The sequence below is a fragment of the Stegodyphus dumicola genome, chromosome 10, assembly GCF_044657685.1.
Source record: "Stegodyphus dumicola isolate Sdum_Otavi_A_Nest chromosome 10, ASM4465768v1".
Taxonomy (NCBI): domain Eukaryota; kingdom Metazoa; phylum Arthropoda; class Arachnida; order Araneae; family Eresidae; genus Stegodyphus; species Stegodyphus dumicola.
The window spans coordinates 80641349-80660283 of NC_140777.1; positions in this window are offsets into that span (position 1 = coordinate 80641349).

Genomic DNA, 18935 nt, shown 5'->3' on the forward strand with positions numbered 1-18935 from the left:
ATGCGAGGATGCATTTAACAACTTAAAGGAGGCTTTAACGTCTGCTCCAATCCTAACGTATCCTCAGCTTGACCGACCATTTATTCTCGACACCGAAGCGAGTAATGAAAGTGTTGGTGCTGTTTTGTCCCAAGAAATAGACGGCCAAGAACGTGTAGTGGTATACTGCAGCAAGTGCCTGTCTAAACCGGAGAGGAATTATTGTGTCCCCAGGAAAGAGTTGCTCGCCATAGTCAAAGCTGTAGAACAGTTCCATCACTATCTATACGGCACAAAATTCCTGCTCCGCACCGATCATGCATCATTGACCTGGCTTTTAAATTTCAAGAATCCTGAGGGTCAAATAGCCAGGTGGATACAGAGACTCCAAGAATATGACATCACTATCCGTCATCGTAAGGGATCATCACACGGAAATGCCGACGCCCTGTCTAGAAGACCTTGCCAAGAAAGCTGCCGATATTGTTCCAGGGTGGAAGCGAAATACGAGCTGCTGACTCCGGTCGCAAGACAAATTACAACATCAACATCGGCTGATCGAGAACCGTGGAGTGATGATGAAGTCAGGAAAGACCAGCTGGAAGACCGCGACATTAAACCCATAATTGATTTAATGGAGTCATCAAACAGAAAACCTACCTGGCAGGACATTTCTATCTGTAGTCCTACAACCAAACAATATTGGGCACTCTGGGATTCACTTCACATTCGAAACGGCGTCTTATACCGGAAATTCGAATCGGATGATGGGAAGACGTTCCGATGGCAACTTATACTTCCAAGATCCCGCATTCCTGATGTCCTTAAAGAGTTACATAGCACCCCTAATGGAGGTCACTTTGGAATAATGAAGACCTTGCAGAGAGTTCGTGAGCGCTTTTACTGGAATAATGCAAAGGATGACGTGCAAAAGTGGTGCCGATCCTGCGATGCCTGTGCAGGTCGGAAAGGACCGAGGAGACGCAGCCGAGGCAAGCTGCAACGTTACAACGTAGGGGCGCCTTTTGAACGTATCGCCTTTGACATCCTGGGACTTCTGCCACGAACTGCTGATGGCAACAAATACATACTCGTTGTCATTGATTACTTCACCAAGTGGCCTGAAGCTTATCCTATTCCTGATCAAGAGGCTGTCACAGTAACTGAGGTAATGATACAGCACTGAATTTCCAGGTTCGGAGTGCCTCTTCAGTTACATTCCGATCAGGGAAGGAATTTTGCCTCGGCAGTAATCAAAGAACTATGCAAACTACTCGGCATTGACAAAACTCAAACGACGCCATTGCATCCCCAGTCGGACGGCATGGTAGAGAGGTTCAATCGGACCATCCTTAATAACCTCTCATTAGTGGTTTCCAGAAACCAACAGGACTGGGACAAGAAATTACCACTCTTTTTACTGGCTTACCGCAGTGCTGTCCACGAGACTACCGGCTATTCTCCATCACAGATGCTCTTCGGTCGTGAATTTCGTCTGCCTTGTGATCTATTGTTTGGCCGCCCTCCGGATGCTCCTTCATCGTCTGAGGAATATATTCAAGATCTCCAGGCTCGGTTTGAAGTGATGCACAACTTTGCACGAGAGCGAGTCAACTTGGCGACGGAGAAGATGAAGACCCGCTACGACACAAGAGCTACTGAACATCAGTTCCACGAAGGAGACAAAGTGTGGTTGTGGAATCGACGGAAAGGACTTTGTCCGAAATTACAGTCACCTTGGGATGGCTCGTATACAGTCCTAAAAAGGCTGAATGACATCGTGGTTTGGATTCCTAAGTCTTCGAACTCTAAACCTGAAGTCGTTCATTACGACAGGTTAGCTCATTACTATGGCCATAGTACGTAATGTAAATAATTGTAAATGGTATCAGACCATGGTCCTTTTTGTTTATAAATGTGTATTTGATTTGATTTGTATTTAGTATTTGATTTGCATTTAGTATTTGATTTGTATTTAGTATTTGATTTGCATTTAGTATTTGATTTGTATTTAGTATTTGTTTTGTATTTAGTATTTGATAGCATTTGATTTGTTTAAGTTAGTTATTGCATTTATTGTTTATATTGTTTGATATTGTAATGTAATGTTTATGCCTCAGTTGCATTTATGCCACAGTTGTAAGTTTAGCTTCCTGTCCAGGGATTGTACTGCCCGGGACGTGCAGTCCTTGGGAAGGAGGCAGTGTTACGAATTTGGTATTTAAAAAGCTAATGTTAGTTCAATTATAAATTAAATGGTTTTATTTCTCGCACAGTGCAGCGCGTGACGAATATTAAAAGAAAGCTAAGCCGGAAAAATAAAAAATACAAGAGCGCGTGCGTTAAATAAATAAATATCTCTTTTTGATTTCGAGAAAGTGCTGGAAAATTCTAGCGCGTGATTTTAAAATCTTATAAAAGGAGGAAAACATCTCAGTTTGTAGTAGTTGCTTAGTTTGTTGTTGTTTAGAAAACTGCCATTGTTGATTATAGCGAATTCGCGGATTAGCGTTCTTTAGCTGTTTTGAATTACGTTCTATTGTACATTTAAGTAGTTAAAAGATAACTACTGTGAGATATTGTGATACTGCATGATAGTTTGAGAAAATTTAAGCATTTCTGTTGTGATAATAATAAATTTTTGTTCATTTTTCATCGGACTTGTGCATTCATTTCATAACGAACCCGTACGCACGCAACAATATAAATAACAAAACGAATATTCTTAAAAAAACAAATAAAATTCTAAGTCAGTCATATTTAGTTAGCCTTCCGCGTTTTCAGTGTTCTGCCTTTTTGTGACAAAAGCGTCTAATGTTGTTTGCCTTTTTCTTTTGCGTTGTTCTCTTAAAAGTTCTTCATAAACGGATAGAACATCTCTAACACCATGCCTTACTTTTGAGCTCCTGTCAAAATTCGGATCATTTTAAATGAATTGATCCATTATTTCAGTTATGGTAGACAAACTCCTTTTTAAAAACACCATCGAATGTTCTTTTTGCTCTTCTTCTGAATCACTGCTGTCAACATTTTTGTTTTCTTCTTATTCATTTAATTCCTTGAGCTCATCATTAGAAAAACTAGCCGCTGCTTCTTGAATTATTTCTTCGACATCTTCCACATTTACCCCTTCAAAATATGTCTGTACAATACCGCACCAAACAAGAAATACAAGTACACTCTTTCGGATATGTATTCGAAACCTATCGCTGCATAATATTTCGGGTAATCCCCGTATGCTGCGAGCGATTTCGTGGAATCCCCGGGTTGAAATAAAAGAGCGCTAAACTGAAACAGCGCTGAACGAAACAGCGTTAAGCGGGGTCTTACTGTACACTTAAAGACATAATAAATAAATACCTAAATACATAAAATCCTGAGAACTGGTTAGATCTCGAATTTAATCAGAGCCGGAAAAGGGTATGAATTCGCAGTCAATTTCTTTCCTTTTCATTCCGAAACATAAATGTGTAGGCACTTAAGTTCTTAAATATTTAATGCTGCATTTTCTATCTTACTTAAAATTTCATTCTTTACTGTTTCGCTTAAATTAAATATCAAAGAGCTATCGCGATTTAACAAAGAATCTAAAAATAAATGTGAAAGAGCATGGAGAACTATCTGAAAAGTTCTTCGTACCTGGGTTGAAATTCTAATAAGAGCAAAACTGTTGTATATATTTCATGAAAAGGATGCCGTGATTTTCACTTATTGTGCAAGTACGTTTGACAGCTGATCTGTGTACAATAAATATGGCCTTGGAAAAAAACATTTAGACAAGAGATATAAAAATTCACAAAGCTAGTAAACGTTTCGAATATGTTAGGCGATTTTTAGATAAAAGTTAAAAGATTTGTATGGAAGTTTAACGGATATTTGGAAATATGGATATCTTGTTTTCTCTCTGCTTTTGCTCCGTCATCTTTATTCTGTAAACAAACTTTCACTTGCAATCGGTGTTCATGAATCCCAATCAGAATTTCTTCATTAAGCTAAAAAGGAAAGAATTATTTCTTTCCAAAATTAGAAAAAATAGAAAACTATGGGATTTATCCTAATTTGTCTAGAACATATTTATTTGAAATATTTAAAAAATGTATGCAAGTGAATGACATTGGGATTGAAAACTTAAAATACCAAGAATTCCCATGTTTGGGGAATTATTGTGATCCAAGTGCTTATATCAACTTCAAACTTCCTGATTACTTTTGCACATATAATTCAATTTAGTGACTTAAACATTTGCCACTGTGTCTTTTTCATATCATCTTCTGTCATTTCATGAAAATTTATGGAGCTGCACGAGTTGTCATTGAAATTTTTTTAAAGTATTCAACGGATTGACTAGGTCCATAACCAGCATCTTCTAGCTTTAATTCCTATTGCCACCACTGGTAATTGGGTTCAAGTGATTACGGGTAAGCATGCGAGAATTATCCTCCTACAAGCATAGATACCTTCGTATAGAAACTTCTAAAGGGATTAGTTTGTATACATGGAGAAGCTTCGAAACCTCTGCGTCAGACGTTCACCGAGTTTCCAACCCCAATAGAAAATCCTGCTGTGTTAATTCATAGAATTTAACTCCAAAAAAAATATCTCGGCAAAACGAAAAAAAAAAAAAAAAAAAAAAAAAAAAAAAAAAAAAACACATTTGCTTCCATTGATGAAATAGACATCTATTGAACTCATATCTCACCATATTGGCTAAACTGACTAATACAAAATAAAGGATCATAAATGGAAGCAGCAGTAAATAATAATCGATGCTTTTGAACTGAGTTGCGCATGATCCCTCTGGGCAAATTGCTATTGCCATTTTCATAAATATTCTGACTGCATAACAAAGTTTGGTTAATCTTCGGATTACAGTAACTTGGCGATTTTTTGGCGAAAATTTGGCGACCAACCCTGCTAGTTTTTTGGGGGGGGGCGCCATTTTGTTTTCACGAAGTAAAGGCATGTTTTTTTTTTAGTCCAAAGGGATTTGAATCCCGAAGGACTATTAGTTTCGTTTTGGCATTTTGCGTCGGACGGATAAATGTCGGTTCACTTTTCAAACTGTTGCCATAAAATGTTAGAGTCCTGCATTATATTTGAAGAAATTAAATAATGAAAAATCTGCATAAATATATGTATATTTCTCGTATTGTGATAAAACAACGGTACATAGAGTCATCGAATTTTGAATAACGTAATCCTCCAACGAATATGAGCATGTGGAAGACCAAATTTGAAATTTGAAATTTGTTTTATGATCGATTTCCTATTTTTTAAAACTTTGACGAATTTTTGATTAACAAACTCAAGGATTTCAAAGCGAGCAATGGCAACGTTGTGCAGAAAAAAACATTTTTATTTCCAGCGCGTGAGTCTCTGTATCGGAAATTCTAAAGATATGCTCGTTTTAAAACTATTTTGCGATATTGCTGTTGCACTGGATCTTATGGTTTAAGTGCGAGGAACATGATATTTAATAAAGAAAGGTAACACACAAAATGTTAAAAAACGCCCCTTTGGACGTAATTTAAAATCTGAAACATTTCAGATTTTTTTTTTTTCCAACAATCTGCTAGCCGAATTACGCTTATGCTAGAACTTTTATGGAACAAAAGTGCTTAACCATGGCGAAGATTAGGTGCGAGATTGAGAGAAAGTGCAGAATCGCCGACTGCTTGCCACGATTTTAAGAATTGCACATACACTGTATCCATGTACACGTCGACCTATTTTCACTTAAAAAAACATCCCAGAATTGCACAAAAATGGCATTGCGCACACTCTTTATCCATGTACACTGCTAAAGTCCTAGCTAGTAACCTTTATCGCCTTACCAAAATGTCGACAAACTACCTGTTACCATATTCCAAAGATTAGACCAAAGTTTCAGTAGTCTTTTTTTGTTCGGCTACTATTGTGGATATAATCGCATACGCAGTATTTTCCGTGTTAACAGTATGATTTCAGGTTTTAAAAATGTTTGCAAAGAATTCCCATGTTTGGCAAATTGTTGTGATCCAAGTGCTTATATCAACTTCAAGCTTCCTGATTACTTCAACATGTACTTTGGACCTGGAGATGAGCCATACAAAGCATGCATGGCTCATCTCCAGGTCCGAAATATTAACCAGTACTGATTGAAGAATTCAGTGAGCTATTCATGCATCAATTAGGATGCAGTTAGTCTTGTTTAGAGACTTGTAGTGTTTTCTAGCAGTATAGTCCTACAGAAAAAAATACCTTCATGTGTACTTTCTATGAGAAATTGGGTAGCATTTAGATTAGATTTGGGGAAAGCCATGAAAATACACATGCAGCTAACTCTGTCGAGCTCGGGACCAGTTTCCAACGTAACGACTCGGCCACTTATGAGCCACAAAACTTTCATTTTAGCAGTATCTGAATTTCACAGCGTGTTTTAGAATAAATAATTCAATACCTGCTTAGGTTTAAGAAAATTTTATTTTTATATCTTTAAACAATACACAATCAGCTGTCTTTAATACTTGAACTGTTTTATGAATGCCTGATAATGTTTTCAAAGTTAATGTATTTTCTTCATCTGTATTCCTTCCATTTACCTAAGTGATAGTTAAAAAATATTGAAAACATTGTTGCATTTTTATAATCGACATTCTTTCCTTAAAATTCGAAGGCTTCATACCAAAGATAGAAACAGTTATTGTTTTTTCAATTAATTGGAATCACTTAATTGGGTTTAAGTTGTTGTCATGCTCATAGTGCTTAAATTCTCTTCTGTCATGCTCCCCTAGTACTAAAAGAAAGTTTCAAAACGAGATAAAGTTCTAATCCTTAATTACAAGATCTTGTGTACTTTCTCTTGCCGCTTTGTTATAGCTGTCACTTTCGGCCCTCTTCTCTTAGCTTAACGTTTCCTTACTATGTTTACAGTCTTGAACAAGATCTGACTTAAGCCTTTTAATACCGTAAGCTAATACCGAAATTCCTTTCCATTTTTTCTACAAATCTTTCTTACCTTTTCTTATGAATGGAATTACCACTTGCAGGGTGGCCTTAATAACATGATAAAAAATTTTAAGTATCGCTCTTGCGTTTATGTTTAATTTTTTTATGCGACTGCTATGTCTACATGTTAAAATCTTACACTCCCTTCTTTTTATTAATCTGATATTTTTCCTATAAAATCATAAGCACTAAAAAGCTCTCGTTATTATTAGAAAGGTTTATGAATACTGCAGAAGTAGTGCAAAATTTCAGATCGAGTAAAAAATAAAGACGAAAGAAAGTTTTTATTTAAATAGAGATTGTGTATTCAGTTTCATGTTTGCAAATTCATTTTGCTTCCTTGTACGAAATGAAGAAAGTATTGTAATCTCGAAAAATGTCCTGTATCATATTTAAACGGAAATATCACTTTTCACCCCTCCCGATTCCATTTGAAAGCTTCTTTTGCTTGACATCTATATGTAAGGAGAGAATAAAGGACACTTTTTTCCAAAGCAGATTGTAAAATGGATTCAGAAGGGATTATTTTTGTGACGCCTGTACGTGCGTATGCATCTTGCATAACTCAAGGACAATTAGCCGTAGAAAGTTTAAATTTTGCATACGGAACTCCTTTAACATCTAGTTGTACGCTTTCCTTTTTTTGTTGGAATCGGTTGCACCAAACGTAAATCTGTATCTATATCTATATTTGTGTATATACATAAGAATAAAAAGTCTCAATGAGTATAAAAATGCACACTTTAACAAACAACATAAAATAATAAAAATAAAGAACTCACCAAGCCGAGTAAGAGGGTGCGTGCATATGTACTCATCCTCTTACTTACTTAAGCGCTGCATTTTTATTCTTGCATGTTAGTAAACTGTAATTCTTTTGCTTTAATGGGGTTGAATTATGTTAGTTGTATATTTCGAGTAAGGATTTTATGACTTTGCTTAATCTGCATGCAATAGTTGTAGAATTATCAAAATTTTAAAAGTGCTGCTAAGCCTAACATGGCGCCAATTCGTTTATATTTAGAACTCTTAGTAGTATACCGAATTAAGTCAGTTCGTGCACCAACTGCAGCTTCAGTGTCAAATTTTTGTGCACCGAAAATTTTGTCTTTTTGCCCGAAATTTTGTCTTTCTTCCTTCCTGCCGTTGGCCGAAGTGCTTCTTTTAATGTAGAAACTAATTTTAATTGCAAAACATAAAAAAAACTGTTTTTAACTATATTTGTTTATTCTATGTTTTTTTCTGTTTTACAATTTTTAATGAAGATGTTTTGACTATTTAAATTTTTGCCTTGACGCGAAGCGAGAATTGAATGAGAAATACATCTCTAACGAAATTCGAAGAAAAAAGTTTAAATGAAATGCAGCCAAAAAATGTATCTAATTTAATAGACAGTACTAGGATGCCATGTGGCTTATTTTATTTCATCAGATCGTTTTACTTCAAAATGACTTAAAGTTCGCCATGTTTCATTTGTTATGAATTTTGTATTTAGATAGGTAATTTTAGTAGAATTATATTTAAAGTTGTATTTTCCCGGCTGACGTGGCGCGAGACAAATTTTAAGAGAAATCTATGGACGAAAAAGTAAGAATATAGGGAAATATGCATTTAACATCGAGTAAATGAGTATCTCGGTAATTTGGCGATATAAATAATAAACAAAGGGACTTTGCCTCTGAAGGACTATTGTTTTCGTTTTGCGATTTTCCGTCGGAACCCTATAAACGGCGCATCGCTTTTCAAATCGTTGCCACTAAATACTATCGCCCTGTATTATATTTGAAGAAACTAAACAATGAAGAATCGGCATAAATGTATGTATGTTTCTCACATTGTGATAAAACAACAGTACCTAGAGCCATCCAGTTTTGAATGGCATAATCCTAATACGAATATGGGCATAAGGAAGCCCAAATTTGAAATTTGGAATTTGTTTTGTTATCGATTTCATATATTGTAAAACTTTAACGAGTTTTTGATTAACAAACTCAACGATTTCAAAGAGAGCAATGGCAACACTGTGCGAAAAAAACTTATTATCTCCAGCGCGTGAGACTGTGTATCGCAAATTCTAAAAATATGCTAATTTAAAAATTATTTTGCGACATTGCTGTTGAACTGAATTTTATGCTTTAAGTGCAAAGAGCATGCATGATATTTATTAAATAAAGTAACACACAAAACGTTAAAAAAAAACACCCCTTTGGGCATAATTTAAGATCTGAACCCATTCAGATATTTTTTATTATTAAATATTGTTTATTCAATTATTATTCAATATTTTTTCAGTTTTCTTTTCTTATGGAAGCATAGATAAAGAGATTATGATATAAATTGCGTATATTTCACAGATTTAGTTTATTCACTTGTTTCCCATATTTAGATGCATGTCTGTAGGGCATGTCTGTCCATATTTAGCTGAAAACAGCATGAATAGAGGTAAAATTATTGCCAATACCTATTTAAATCCCACTGTTAGATACCTTAAACTGATGAGGATATTATTCGAGACCTATTCTCTTGAGCTCAAGCCTCACGTGCTTTTGAACGAAATAAGCATTCCAGGGTTTTGGCTTCTGCTGTTCCAGCGGATCTATGAATTATGAATTTCCCTTGTTTGAAATTCAATGATCAGCAGACGAAAACAAATGTATAAGTATGTTACTCATATTACTTACCAAAAAATATTACAGTATTGATGGAAGCTTATCAACAGCGCTATTTACTGATTACGAACTAACAAATAAGCTAAATGAAGAGGCAGATGCTAGTACAACATCTGCATATTTGTAATTCCGCAAAAAGCAGTCTTAGGTTGGCATAGATTTTTGAATGAATCTTCATCACGATTTCGAGGGTGATTACACATAGGCCTCTTCAGAAAAAGAAAGGGGGGGATTATTTTAAAGTTGGATAGATGAATGACCATATTGTATGAAAATCAATGGAAGAAAAAGCAAGGACGAATGTAGCGCCATCTGTGGAGCAAAATAAGAATGAAATGAGAAAACATTAAGATATTAGAATTATTTAATTGCTGGGAAAAACTGAATTGAAGCTAATGTTACTAACAAAAAAAAATATAAACATTTTTCGTGTATATGAAAAATCTTAAGGTAGTCAAAGCAGACCGTAAAAGCTGTATGGATGATTCAGGTGGAATCAAAATCAAAATTAGCATTTATTAAGTATTTAACTATGATTAGCTATTGAAGCTTTGTTTACATGTGGTATTCGAAAGATAGATTCGTGCTGCTCCATGAAGACCTTAAACTCTATTTTGGTATATCTAACACGTCAAATCACATTCACATATGATTCGTCATATGTCAAGTCACACGTCGTCAAATCAGATTCACATTCACATAAAAAAAAATATTTGAACCGGACACTGCCTAACTTCCTTACACGGGTTACTAAATTATATCACATTATTTGCTGCACTTCATAAGCTTATTTACTCGAATTTCATTAGAGATATATTCCTCGTGCAATTAATTCAGATCACATTTCACGGCACGGCAAAAATACATAAAATCCCAAAACATCTTTACCAAAAATTGTAAAATATGGAAAAACATAAAACACCAAATACAGTTAAAAACAGACGCAAAAACAAGCAATTCGTCCAATGGCAAGAAGACAAACTTTTCGGTGTACAAAACGGAAAGCTTAGTTTTGGTTCCACGCGGCAAAAAGACACTGAAGATGGTGCTAAAATTTACTGAATTCACTATTCAACTAAACAGTTTCAAAATATAAACAAATGGTGGCTTCGTTAGTCTTAGTTGCACTTAAAAAATTTTAAGTTGTTGATAATTCTACAACTATTGCATGCAGATTAACTAAAGGTATAAAAACCTTAACCAGAATATAATCACTTTTTAAGTAACAAATGCACAGTTTACCAACATATAAAAATAAAATTCTAAGCTCATTGAGCCTGGTAACGGAGTAGAAATATATATACGTATGTTGTTCCCGATTGTAACCAAACAGTGAGGTGCACAACTGCATGTTATAGCTTTTCCCTATACTAAGTTTCAACATTCTGCGGCCATTTGTCTTTGGGGTATGCGAGATACATACATACTTAAATACATATGTGAGAAAATACATTTCTGAATATATTTTAAGTCCATTTTATAATCCGTTTTTGCAAAAAGAGTTCTTTATTCTTTCCGTACGTAGAGACGTTTCGGGAAAACATCGTTTAAATGGATTCGGGTAGTCGAAATGAACGTTTTCGTTGATACCCGAAATTTTTCGCTATTACTATACTTCCTTTACATCCTACAAGGAAATAATTACACAAATCTTAAAATCAATGATGGAATTTTTTAAAATCATATAATTCAAATTGCCTGAAAGCTGAATTTGCGGTGAATCTGAGCAATGTTTCAACTGACAAAAGAATGAAATGGTATCATGATGGGATTACTAATAGTATTTTTAACAGCGGAATAACTTTGCAGTTTTGCCTTAAAAACCTCTCTTCTTATCATCATAAAAAGACATTCTGCTGTTAAAAATAACCATAAAATTTCCGTAGTCATCCTATTTCATCCTTCACTCCTGTATTTATACTCTACAAATTTGCATTTATATGGAATTTTACGCCATTTGATGACATTATACTTTCCAATAAAATAACCTGTTCTCTTATTCAGACTCATTACTAAATTCGCTTCAGGAATTTCTTTGAATCTCTTCTTCGTTCGGCTCAGTTAAAGTCTTTAGAATTCCTGTAATAGTGAAAACTTTGTTTATCAGTAAGACTTCTGAAATTTGACTTGTTTAGAAAAGTAGCAACTAATGTCAAACTTCAATATTTATGAGTGAGAGCAAAAGCAAACTATCTAATGGAAATGTTAGTTAATGTATAATTTATGTGTTACATAACTTTGCTAGCGTAGAAATATAACATATTCTGATGTAATTGTAAAAAGCGTTGTTTAAAGTGTTATTTTCGTTAGCGAAGGCAGATGGATTCTCATTGCAATTCACGTCATGTTCCGATACAGAATAATCCATGAACGTTTGCAACTGTAATGCCATTTTGTTTAAAGCATTAAAATCTGCCCAGACCAAAACCTTTTTTGAAATGATGTAGCAGGGAAAGAAGATCTTCGGAACGCATCTCTCAATTCATTCTTGCCAATATTTTCACTAACTTAGTGAAGTAGCTGTCATGAGGTTTGCTTAGACTAATCCAGGCCAATCGAAATCATAAAGAATTTTTTTCACTTAGATTGATTTGTAAAACTATCATGTGTAAAGCAATATGATAAAGATATAATATATTACGATCCGGAGTAGTAGTTATTCTCATTAAAATGTCATCTTTAGAATTAATTAACCCCTTAACTGCCGCGGGCGTATATATACGCCTTGCTCAGCCGATGCGTTAACTGCCCCAGGCGTATATATACGTCCTTCCAAACTGCTATCATTTGCTTTGCGCTGCTACACCTAAAATTATTCGCAAAGTTAACGCATCGGCTGCGCATCTGGGCGCATCTGGGGGGCAGTTAACGCATCGGCTGAGCAAGGCGTATATATACGCCCGCGGCAGTTAAGGGGTTAAAAGAGGACAGTCATGATCAGTGACGTCATGGTTGAACGAATTACTTGATCTTATACGTTTATTTATATGGTTCAACAGCCAGCTTAGAAAAGGAAGAGATATTTCATTTACTGTAAGTCTGTTTTATTTAATTAAAAAACATTTATGTTTTTTAATTAAATAAAATTTTGTGGTTTATTGTGTGGTGTTTGGTGTTTGGATGTGGTTTTGGTTGTGCAATTGGTGTTTGGATGTGCAATCCACACCTTCAAAATATTTCAACGCAGTATAATTCTTATGTGTGTTTTATTCATGTTTGTTTAATTGATTGGTTGGATACAACAAAGTACACAGGGGTTACTTAGCGAGACATTGCTTTACGATTTGGTTTGGTTTATGTGATTATGGCAAAGCATCAAGGACCATCTGCCTAAAAGGAGAGGTTCCTGAAACTGGCTCGTAGTCGCCCAGACGGTATAGTGGTTAGGGGTGGAAAACCGCTGAGTTGGCTTCCGAACCAGGTACAGATATATCCATGAAGAATTGGTTACTAACCCAGCGGGAGTTAACCACTAGATGCCAGGCCGCAGCCTCGGCAGCTCAGACGACATTTATAAAATGCAAAAAAAGAAACATACATGTGCATACAAGGCACTTGAAGAAGAGTACAATCAAAATATATGTATATACATATAAATACCAACTCAGATTCAGATATATACACACTTACATGCATATATATTCCGAAAGAAATAAAAGTTTGCAAACTCTCACTCATATTCATTTGTGCAATCTATACTATATACGTTATCATGATAGTTAAAGTTTACATGAAGCATGCCATTGAGGTACGCGTGATCCTTACTATAAATTAGGTACCATGAACAAAAGATATAAACATGTACAGATACAGTACAGCATTCAGATACAGTACAAACTTTGTGTATGAAAATATGGCACAGCATAAATACAAAATTACATATTGAACATACATATGACATACTCCGTTGCTGACATATTGAACTAACTGATATAGTTCTAACGTGCATATTACTATGCTTTGCTTAGCAGGTAATCTGTCTTCAGGTTAATAAAAGTGCCATTTCAAGAAGAGGTAATGGCATACCGAAGGTGCGATGTCTATTTCTAAGAGAACTGTGCTTATAAATGGCATTGTTAGAACCTAATGCATGTTAGATACGACTCAAATTTGTGTTTTATGGCTACTATCTTCCAGCGTCAGAAGAGTAATTGCTAGTACAACGCTGATGGAACGGGACAGCTTCCGTCCTAATGCGGCCTAATAGGCGCCTATCGGAATTAGTGCCGCCCCGCCCTTTGATCAATCCACAATGTTGCTACCCCACAGAGCAAGGGCAGACAAGGCACTGCCAGTGCAGCTCCTGCCGAGCCTTACTCTATCTCGAGAGTCCTCAGACCTTCTGTGAAGTTTGTTATTATGCCCCTGTGGTTGAGACTGCTTAGGTACAGATTCTAACCAGTACTTCCCAGGCGTTCGCCTGAGTCAACCCCCGGCGGTAATTGCTAGTAAAGTAGTCAATTGTTGTTTTCAGTTTCCGCTGGGCAATTCTGGTACATTGTAGATTCCGGAAACAATTTGGCCAGAATCTGGCTTTTGGTTGCTTGAGGCTGTTAAGTGCTGTGTGTGAGCAGGAGAACACAAAATTGTCTGGATGACCCTCCTCCCCACATTCACAGTTACCATTCTCTCTCAAGCCAACGCGGTAGAGTTATGAAGGGAAGGGCCCGTGATCAGTGAGGAAATACGTCATGTAATTGCTATTAGTTTGGATTGTTGTCTTGACCTTGGGAATGAGATTGTATATACGTCTCCTTGTGGAGGCTTGATCCCAACGTTCTTGCTATATTCTTAGGAGCTGATGCAATATCCGACGCTTTAGGTCCGAGACTGGCCTATGGGTCGGGACTTCTCGCATGTAGTGGTTAGGGGAGATAAACCGCTGAGTTGGCTTCTGACCCAGGTATAGATATATGCATGCAGAATTGGTTACCAACTCGGCGGGGGTGGTTAGGGGAGCCTACTACGGTACCGAAGGGCCCGGGTTCGAATCCCCGGTAAGACATGGATGTTTGTGAATGTATAGTATCGGTATGGCATGACGGGACACTAAATATGCGGCGAGTCGAAAGTTCTCTCGTGTGGATTGGTGGGAGAAGAGAGAGGTGGGAGACCGCCGGATCCCCCCCGGAGACCTCTTCCTCAAAATTGGGGGAGGAAAATAGATGTTAACCCTCTCTTCAGAGTAGGCTCTGGAAACGATTGTTCCATGTAATATGGACAAGACAACAACAACAACGGGCTCGCTTACACGCTACACATGGGAAAAAACACTAAAACGTCCATGCAGCCAGACAGTTCTCCGGACTCGAACCTCAGACCGTACTACTAGTGTTCAGCGAATTACTACTCGGCTCTTTTACGAACTTTCTAGAGTAAACTCACTCGTGTTGACTGTACACACGATTAGTTTAGTTTGATTACGGCAAAGCTCTAGCAGTACAAGCGGAAATCCACAATAGCTTCTAGACAACTAGCCGGTTTGTGGGGAATCGAAGAATAGTGGTAGTTTGAAACTTGATTCAGAGACGGAGGGGTTATGACCTCTATCTAATAGTAGTTCGATCATTGTTCGTCCATGTGCTAGCAGTGTGTTCATCCATGTGCAGTGTGTACTTTTTTTTTCATGCAGCCATTTTGTGATTTCTTCATGTGTAGCGTGAATCTGCGTCAATTTCAGTTATCACACGAAGGCACAAAAAGTTATCACACGAAGGCATCCTTTACGTTAAGCAGATAGCTTCTGTATGCTTTGCCATATTAAGATAACCTAACATATTTAAATAATTTAAACGGGATTTAAATTAAGGCTAATGGGCTGGTTGCATGGACATTTTTGTGATTTTACCCAAGGTCAGCAGACAAATAAGTGTACCCAAGACTCCAATTCATTGACTTCACTTTTAGCAATCAGCGAAATGAAGACCACAGGGAATAGATGCTTTTGAGCAGATTATGAGTTAGTGAAGATACCGAAGAGTAAACCCTGTAATATTTTACCTACGCGTAATGTGAATACAAGCCTTAGGTAGATGGAATGTTTATCATAAGTTAATTAGTGCTTTAAAGGACTTGAATGAGGATTGAATTATTGATGCTTAATACTCTTATGCGGTGAGTCATTGTCCACAGATACATACTTGTTTGTAATACATCTTCACAATCGAAAATTTCTTTCGTAGTAAGTGATGTCTTCGGTTTTATTTTTAATTTTGTTGTCTTCAAATCGCTAAATTTTGCCAAAACTCTCTGCATTTAAATCTTGAAAACGTCTTTTGAACGTGTCTTTCAGCTCTGATAAACACTGGCTGTCCAAAGATAAAACCGCTCAGTACTGATAATTTTATCTAGATGGAAATTCTAGAGAACAGATGAATGCATAATAATTGTTCTTGGTTTTCCAACGTGTAACGTAAATTAGCACTGATGTGGTAGATAGCTCTCTGGTGCTTTGCCCTATTCAAATAAACCAATCTTACCTAACCGTTCCTGAGCTCTGTTATTAGCTTTCATAGTTTAATTTTGTGTGATTTATTTGAGAGTTGTAAAATACTAGGTGAAAGATGTTCTAAGGGAAATTGGGTTGTAACCACAGACAGTCTTAGTGGTAGAGATAACAGTCTAAGTGGAAAAAAACAGATAAATCCCAGTCTTTGTTGTACGAATACCTTTGTTGTAATAAAAACATAAGCTCTAAAAAGAGATAGGAAGCGATGTCCTCCGTCTTCCAGAAGCGACAGGAAGAACAATGTAACATATATTTATGAGCAACTGTGATATTGTGAAGTTTTTAAAAGTGGCGCGAGCATCCTGGTACGAACTAAAGAGTTTTGTGTACAACATATGATCTTTTTCATGTGCCATAAAATGCTGTGTCATATATTCACAATTATAAAACCTTTCATGTTGAACTACGAGACGGAAGAATTATCATTATACAACACATTTAAACACTGAATCACTTTTCTTCAAAATTTCGCATCCGTAAACAACGTTGCGATCTACGCCTTCTTTTCAACCGCGCGCCTGTAGTAATGGGTAGTTCATGAGAAACTTTCCTTACCTCACCATCTGGTCGCCAAATCTCTATTCATTTATCAGTTGCAAAGGCAGACACGCTATTACGAGGAGAAAACAATTTCCTCGCCAAGTTTCAGTGGAAAATTTCTCCGATACAGTCATGGGCTTCATTTTCTGATCTAATACTACACTGGTGTTAAACGCCCGTGAGGTCGAGGGGGTGAGAAAAGGAGACAGAAAGAGGGAGGAAGTTTCTAATTTATCCATAAGGTGAAAGGCTAAGAGTGAGATGCTTATAGAATGTGAATTTTTGAACGTGAGTGAAATTAAGAACAAAGAGAAAGAAATTTACTATCACTAGTTTCTGATTTCTAATAAAGAATCGGAACCAGAATCCCTGAGAAATTCCTCGAGAATTAATTAGCCTTTGAACTTCCACTGTAAGAAGATATTTTGGAATGCACATAACAGTATCATAAATAAAAGTAATTACGAATGCACTTCTTTAATTCTTCGCAATGTTATCGACGTCTGAAATTACATGCTTCAAAGCAATTAATGAGTAACTGGTTAAAGAAGTAAAGCTTTATTTAATTACCCCAGAGTACGAGTACTCCGTCATTTTCAGCTTTTAATTTTATTGATTTCGCTCGCTATTTCAAATTAAATTTAGAAAGAGTTTTTTTTATACTATTACCATTTAAGGCTCTCGATTCTTAATTACGTAATTACGCTTCAAAATTCGAAGGGGAATATATACCATCCATGTATTGCAAGTCTATTTAAAGTTACTTGCAGAAATATATTTAGCTAGTATTTTGTACATTCATTACATAAAGGAGAGCTTTATACACTTCTCGTTTTGAAACATGAGGTACATGCTTTTAGTTGCCTATTATCATGTTGAAGCAGTAAACTGTATATTATTGATCAATGGCAATGTATCACTAATATAATGCCTCCGTGAAATTTTGAATTTTTTTTACGTGCTCCGCAATTTGGTACTACTCAGAAAGGGCGGGATGCCCCGTGGACGACCTGTTAAGAAAAACTGGCTGTTATCTACATTACACACTGAGAAAATCCACGAAAACGCTCATGCAGCCATCCCGTTCGCCTGGATACTAACCACGAATGGAACTATCAGCATCTTTTACCGCTCGGCCGCTGGTGGGCCGCTCAGAGCAAATAAACTTGTTTTATTACTAAATTAGCGAAGCTAAGTTTCTCTCGATTGGCAACAAATCCACTAGTCTGCTCTTTCAAATGTAAACAATTAATGGCCGCCATACAAAAAAAAAAGGCTTAGCGGTACTTAAACAACTTTAAAATTGTTGATAATTCTAAAAATATTGCATACAGATTTACTAAAGGCATAAAAACCTTAACCGGAAGATAAAAACAACATAATTCAATCATTTTTAAAGCAAAAAATGTACAATTTACAAACCTATAAGAGAAAAGAAACTGAGATCACTGAGCCGGGTAACAGAGTGGATACATATATAAATATATTTATATTAGTTTGGAGCGGCCGATTGCAACCAAAATACGAGGTGCACATCTACATGTTATAGCAGTCCTATATACAAAATTTCAACGTCCTGAGGTTACTCGTTTTTGAGTTATGCGAGATACTTACGTACTCACGTACGTACATACGTTCGTACAGACGCCACGAAAAATTCTCTTCAAAATTAATTTTAAAGCAGTTTTATAATTTTTTTCGATGAAACGAGTCTTTTATTCTGTTTTAACTTACAGATATCACACAAAAACATCGTTAAATTGCATTCGATAATGGTCAAAATGGATATTTTCGTTGAAATATGCTACTTGATACTTTTCGCGATTATAATACTCCCTTTTTACTTCGTACAAGGTAGTAAAAAGCACTAGAGGGCTATCTGCTTTCATCCGAAGCCTTTCTAAGGGAAACTGGTTTACAAATGGGGTAAGCGGGCATACCAATGGTCGAGCAGTACTCGGTTATTAATAGTTTGCTAAACGCTAGTGGTCACGGTCAACTTTATGTTGCCTGTTCAAGATTTCGTGAAAGAACGGAGGTAAAATTAAAAATAATGGATGGTCCTCTGCAAGGCGAGCTTAAAAATGATGGAAAGATCTACACAAGAAATGTTGTGTACAAAGACATATTTGACATGTGAATTAACATTTTATTATTTAAATCACCTTTATTTATTGACTTAGCGGTGCCTGTTAAGAAATGTACTGCTAGTAGTTTCTTTCATTGCACTCTACTTTAAGCAATTAAGCAAG